Raw genomic sequence first — 7,147 nt, 5'->3', positions numbered from 1 at the left:
GCCGCCGATATCTTTTGATATGCACTAAACCCCATGATACCGGCGGCGGATCTACGACGTTTAAAGTAATAGGAGGCGGCCTCACAATCGGTGACAATCTTCACAAACAAACTACGCTGCATTCGGTACCTTCTGCGGAAGAGACGAGGAGGGTATGTAGGTACCTCGGCGAAGTAGTCTTCCATCAAATGTTCGTGTCTGAGAGCGCGGTTCCGGTAGATGGTGACTCGCCCCATCTTCGACCCTCTCCTCTGATCCATCAGCTTCACGCGGTTTTCAAACGATTGCACGTCGATGAGGAGGCTCATCATCCGACGTCGTCGTCTTGCAACAACTCATCAATGTTAGAATCGTCGGATGTCGACCAATCTGACGAATCGGACATCGAGTCCATGACAATCTCCTCATTGTTCATCTCCATCTGCAAAGGACAGTCACTAATTAGTGCTAAAAAATGAAACAATAAAGAAAATGAAACAAAATGAAAAAAAGCACATACCTCACCTCGGAGTAGGCGGCGGCGGCGGCCGGCGGGAGGGCGGCCGGGGCGCGGCTTGGACGGCGGGAGGGCGGCCGGGGCAGGGCGGGAGGGGCGGCCGGCGGGAGGGCAGGGCGGCGGCGCGGCTTCGACGGCCTGGGCGACCGGGGCGCGGCTCCTCGATGCCGGCTCCTGGGCGGGAGGGGAGGCGGGAGGGCGGCCGGGCCGCAGTGGCGCAGGGGAGGCGGGAGGGGACGCCGGGGCGGGGAGGAGGAGGCGCGGCCGGGGCGGGGAGGAGGACGCACGGCCCGGGGCGGTGCGCGACGGGGCGGGGAGGCGGAAGGGCGGCCGGGGATGGAGCGGCGGGAGGGCGGCCTGAGGCCGGCGGCGGCCGGACCCTGGGATGGGGAGCTGAAAACTCCCTCCCGCGCGTCATTGGCGAGGGAACCGGGTCGGGGAGGGGTTGGGCTGGCCAACCCCTGTTTCTACAGGCTGGGAAGGAGAATAGGGGTTGAGCCTCTAAAATTTTTTGAGGGTTTAAGGGTTAAGGGGTTCTATTCTTTGGAATTTTTTCGTCTCATCCCGTAAAAAATGGTTATTTTTGAGGGTTTGAGGGTTTAGGGGTACTACTAGAAATGCTCTAATGCATGGGCTCTAAGTAGCATAAGAGGTCGTCGATGAGAGTCCTGCTAACTATGCATGGAGTGTTGTAGGCCGCTAACAATGATCTAGCGCAAGTTTGTCCTCACCTTCTTAGTCTTGCTAACTATGTAAAAGATGTTCAAAGGTGTTTCTTATTTGTGAAATTGGACCAGCGTTTATAGTTTCACTATAAAAGTGTGACAAAGATAACATAGATATGAGAAGTAAAATATTTCGTACTTATGCTAGAACATGTATGATGTGATGTGATTACATAGGCAGTACGCCCATAAATTCATAGATTGAGACTCTTTACGCATCTATAGCCACATGTGATGGGATTGCATGGACTCTAAATGACCTCTCTTAATTCCTCCTTAGCATGCGAGAGTTTGAAATATTAAACGCTACTTTTTTAGACTGGTGGAGTAACAACCTAAGATATCAGCTATATGAATGCATCGCTTATTATTCTTAACACAACTCATATAAAACATATACATCAATTATATTTATACAAAAAAAATCCAAACGCAGATAAGACTCACATAATTCAAAACCCTCTGGCCCCATGTAAGCTCTTTTTGACATACATACATTTTTTAAAATGAGGTTAAAGCCCCCTAGCCTCTGCATCATTGCATTGCACACAAACATTCTTATTGATTATTACACAGAGTACAGAACAAAGGCAACCATGACAGAACAATTACAAGATAAGGCGATCACGGCAGAACAATTTGACATACATACGTAAAGCCAAGCTTTTGAAACTTATGATACCCGCATCAATAGTGCGTATGTTGATACAAGTGAAAAGAAAACAATATACAGTGCACACACGTATAAAATGGAGCAATACCCCTAGGCCCTAGCCTATACAAAGAATGACTCCCACCACATAAAGGGACAAGTATAGACAGGTAAACATTATACATCCACACCACACTCACTTGCAAATAGACCACACGCACACAAGAGAGTACTTTACTTTTTTTTTCTCTCTACTTGCACGTACTGACTTATACATGTAGTGCTCGAAACAAATGCTATCAAGTCAAAGTTATATTACACTCGTAAATCGGGTAGGGCAACAACGACCACCCACACCCGTGCATGCACGGTCATGACGTACCTCTACTCCTCTAGTGCGTCAGCTGAGGAGGAACTACGGCACGGCCGGCACACCCGGAACAGACGGCAGTGGTATCTTGGGCACACCAGGGATGGATGGCATCGGGGGCAGTGGCACCTTGGGCAGGTCCGGTAGGGATGGCATCGGCGGCAGAGGCACCGGCAGCTTGGGCAGGTCGCCGGGGATGGACGGAATCGGTGGTAATGGCACCGGCACCTTGGGCAGGTCACCGGGGATGGACGGCATCGGCGGCAGTGGCAAGTTTGGCAAGCTGGGGATGGACGGCATCGTCGGCAGAGGCAACGTTGGCACGCTTGGCACGGTTGGCACTGTTGGCTCGACGGCGCCGGGTACTGCCGGCAACGGTACCGTCGGGACGCCTGGCACGGTGGGAACCGTCGGCACGGTCGGCACTACGCCGCCGGGTACTGTTGGCAGCGGCACCGCCGGCACACCTGGCACGGTGGGCACCGTCGGCACCTCCGGCACGGTGGGAACCGTCGGGATGGTCGGCACGACGCCGCTGGGTACTGTTGGCAGCGGCACTGTCGGCACTTCCGGCACGGTCGGCACGGTCGGCACGACGCCGCCTGGCAGGGCAGGGACCGTGGGAACGACCGGGGGCAAGGTCGGCAGCGTCGGTTCCGGCAAGGCCGGAACGTCGGCGAGGAGGCGCGCAGCTCGGCACGTGCTGAGCATGACGGCCATGAGGAGCGCCACGGCCACGAAGCTCGTTGGCGTGGAGGCCATGACGACCGTCAGTTACTACTGCTCTCTTGGACTACTTGTTTCGTTGCTTTGCGTGTGGTGCAATGGACGGAGCCCTGCATGTCCATCTTATAGCCCACGAGCTGGCCGCAGCTCCAAATTTCTGCAAGGGGCGCTGACGGCCTCCCACCGCTTGGCATTTTGCAAAGCATCGGTTGTTGGCCACCCGAAGCTTAGCATGGGTCGCATTGGCCGCCGAAAGAGTGGTGATTGGCGAAGGGTACTGGAACAATCAACAATGTGTGGTATGGACGCGAGATACAAACTATGCGCCCCATTGCATATTTTGTGGCCACCTCGCTTGGTTCAGCTGAAGCTAGCTAGTTGCTTTAACTACATGGTCATCAACAATCAACAATGCGGAGGTCATGAAATGCGAAATCCTGTACTATTTTTTTTTCTTTTGCGGATTAATTTTGTACTAAAGTTGTACTAAGGGAGCCAGAATTAATATAAATCGGAGGGAGTAGGCGAATTTTAGTCAGACGTCCGAGCTATTTCCTCGCAAGAGAAAAAAAAAAGACGTACGATGTTTCTTTCTCTTCCTGAAGCAGCAGTTTCACTGCTTTTCCTTTTAAAAAAAATTGAAGTATAACTTGCAATTCGGAATGGCTGGCTTGGGAAATTTAGGAGGACAATGTCTCCTGCCCTGTCCAACCAAGTGTCCGCCCAGTTTAATGACGTGACGGGACGTTTTTGGATTTCTTCTGTAGGTACAGCCGAGGGGGCGTGTGGGACGCTGGATCGAATTCTGATTTGGGCCTCAAAGTTGGATAGGTTTTCCAAAGGCGCAGTTGGGCCACGTCAGACTGAGATGTCTGCTTGTAGCCTTTAAGGCCCCGTGTGGTAGCTCAGCTTTTTTCTAAGTATTATAGGAATACTACAGTTTTCTCAATTACTACGGTTTTAATTACTATAACCTGTTTGGCAACCCAAAAAACTATGGTATTTATAACTGCTATTGCCAAAACCGCAGTATTTCCTCTGTATTAAAAGAAAACCTCCGACCTCTTTTTAAAAAACAGAGCTGGTGAAGAAAACGAATCTGTTCGTCAGTTTCCTCACTGCAAGCCGCCGCTGCCGCTGCCGCACTCTGTTTGACATAGTCAGTCATGGACAAGCTAAGAGAAAGCAATGGAAAAAAATGATGGCCTTCGTACTTCCGCTTGCACTCCTCCTACGCCCCGTGCATGCATCTGGTCAGTACGCTGGCCAGCCATGGTTGTGCTGATGGCTGCAACACGAGTCCACAAGGCACTGTTGTCCACACATGCACTGCTCCTGACCGTCGCCCGTGCCTCCGCTCATCGTCCTAGCCGGCTCGCCACTATGCGCCTATGTTAGGCCAAGCAGCAGCCAAGCTATAGCGTCGGTCAATATTCTGTGTCGTGTTGCTGCGCTCCAGCCGCCGCTGATGCCCAGGCATGCCACCTGGCCTGTTTGTGTGAGCATGGCCAATCATTTTGCAAGGCTAGCTAAGAACGTCCATGTTGCAACTGCTATGAAACGGCTATGCAGCTAATTTACGGTCATTGTAAACGAGTACCAACCAAACACATCAAAGTATTCTCAATACTTCAAAATACTTTGATATATGAAAACTGTGGTATCTAGTACCTATAGTTTAAAATACTGCAGTTTTCCAATACTACAGTTTTTCCAATACCTTGTTGTCAAACACAGCCAAGGTACTCTTGTGCGATCACGGCATTTTCACTGCCCGGTTCTGTGGTGTAGTTCGTCCGTCAATCGGAAAAATGGATAGTGTCGAAGTACGTTCTACCATGGGTGACGATAATAAAAAAGCAAGTTTTCAAGCAGCACATCGCACCGGATGTAGTTCAGATGGTAGAGTGCTCGCTTAGAGCATCTCCTTACTGTTTGCAGACGATCTTCTTGTCTGTGGGCAGGCTACTTGTCAGGAGGCTCAGGTTATGGTCAATTTGATTAATCACTTCTGTAACATCTCTGGCCAAACTCCTAACTGGAGTAAATCAGCTATTTTTTTTCAGTTCTCATGTTCCTCAACAGGTAAGAGATGACATTAAAAGCATTTTTCCAGTAGCTAATCTGGATGACAGCTTCACTCATTTAGGTCATCCTCTCATTCTTCCTGCTAACAATAGAGCAGCTGCTTACAAGTTTGTCTTAGATAAATTTCTTAACAAGCTGCCTTCCTATAAAGCTAATATGCTTTCTCATGCTACTAGATTGGAATTAATCCGTTATGTTTTCTCGGCCATTCCAGTTTATTACATGTCCAATATTTTATTCTTAAAAAAGTTCATTGCTAAACTTACTGCAGTAATTAGAAACTTCTGGTGGACAGATATTAGAGAAACAGATTTCAGGAAAAGTCTTTGCCTTCGTGCTTGGAAGGACATTTCAAATTCAAAAACAGAAGGAGGATTGGGTATCAGAAACTTGAAGGCAATTAATGGAAGTCTAATTCTAGCTGCGGCTTGGAGGTTAGCAATTAATCCTACTTCACATTTATATTCCGTACTCCGAGCCAAATATTTCCCTAATACAACTATTTGGAAAGCTACTCCAGCTCCTCCTAAGTCTGCTTTTTGGGCTGCTATTCTTAAAATGTTTCCCAAGATTAAAAATCATGCGTTCTACCAACTGACCCAGGGGAATATTTCTTTATGGAGCATGCCTTGGTGTACCAATTGGAATACTATTTATGACTACCTTATTCCTCAGCATTCTGCTTTTGTTTATCCCTCTTTAGTTAAAGATCTTTGGATGACAGAAGCTAAGTCTTGGAATCATCAGCTCATCCGCCAACTTTTTAGGGAACCTCTTGCTTCTCAAATCATTAATACCAATATTATTCAGGACGATAATGAAGATCTTCTTTGTTGGCCTTTAGCTCCCAATGGCAGCTGTTCTCCTAAACATGCTTATAAAATTTGTTTACAGGACATTCATGCTCATCCTAGAACAGCTCCTACTCAAGTCGCCACTGATTTAAAAAACTTTCTTAAAGTGATGTGGAAAAACAATTCCATGCTCCCTAAAATCAAAACTTTCGCTTGGCGTCTTCTTAATAAAGCTCTGCCTACTGGTATGAGAGCAGGTAAATTTTCCAGTCATATTTCTCAAATTTGTTCTAGATGTGCGCATCACGAAGACGATTTCCATCTTTTTTTCCTTTGTCACTTTGCTAGAGCTGCCTGGTTTGCGCACCCTTGGTTTATTAGATCTGACACTCTGGTTCATAATCATGATTCTCTACTTTCAGCCATTACTTCTTTTTCTGAATTCTGGTCATCCTTTTGCTTCAATGCAAAATGTTTTCAATTTCTTATGGTGCATTTGGAAAGCAAGGAATGAGCTCCTTTTTGAGCGCAGGAAAGTACACCCGAACAAGATTCACATCATGGCTGCAAATACAGACTGCGCGCTGCAGGCTGAGGCACTGGCGTCGGGACAAGTGTACAACAGTTTTTCAGACAGTCTGAATAATGAACAACATATACCTCTGCAGGGTACAACTATCAAGTTTGATCTCATCATTAAAGGGACTAAAATTTATTCTGATGCGGCCTTTCGATCTTCAAAAATTCCAGGTATTCTGAGGGGACAAGTTGGTACAGGTATTGGAATTTACTTTTCTATTCCCGTTGATCATGGTGAGCTTAATATTCAGATTCAGGCTTTTGCCCCTGTAACCACAGATCCTACTCATGCAGAAGCCAAGGCTCTTTCTTGCGCTGCTCTTATTGCAAACAAATTGAATGTGCGGCAACCTACTTTTCTAACTGATTGTCTTCCTCTCGCTTCTGCTGCTGCTTCTAAGACCATTTACCACCCTGCTACTCCTTGGAATATCAGAAATGAATTAGCCTCTTTTAATAGCATTTATTCTATTCTAAATGCTCAGGTGTTCCACATTTCCAGGAATCTAAATGGAGTGGCTCACAATCTTGCACAACAGGTGTACCGGGCTTCAGATCAGCCAATGATGATTTGCTCTACAAGATCACATGACACAAACCTCTGTCCTGTTGCGGCTGCTCTAGCTCAATTCTCTGGCACAGGGTTCCAACTACACAAGGTGTATTGCTACTAAAAACAACACTCAAAGCAAGGGTCCTCCTGCCTGCAAGAATAGA

The 7,147-nt window shown here is 47.8% G+C and overlaps 1 pseudogene; it reads right to left on the bottom strand.

Moving 5' to 3' along the window:
• Positions 1–1,874: 1,874 nt before the first annotated feature.
• LOC123115077 (NF-X1-type zinc finger protein NFXL1-like) lies at positions 1,875–3,013 on the bottom strand (annotated as a pseudogene).
• Between the last annotated feature and the right edge of the window lie 4,134 nt (positions 3,014–7,147).

The sequence above is a fragment of the Triticum aestivum genome, chromosome 5B (genome assembly GCF_018294505.1).
Source record: "Triticum aestivum cultivar Chinese Spring chromosome 5B, IWGSC CS RefSeq v2.1, whole genome shotgun sequence".
Taxonomy (NCBI): domain Eukaryota; kingdom Viridiplantae; phylum Streptophyta; class Magnoliopsida; order Poales; family Poaceae; genus Triticum; species Triticum aestivum.
This window is presented reverse-complemented; position numbering and strand designations above follow the sequence as displayed.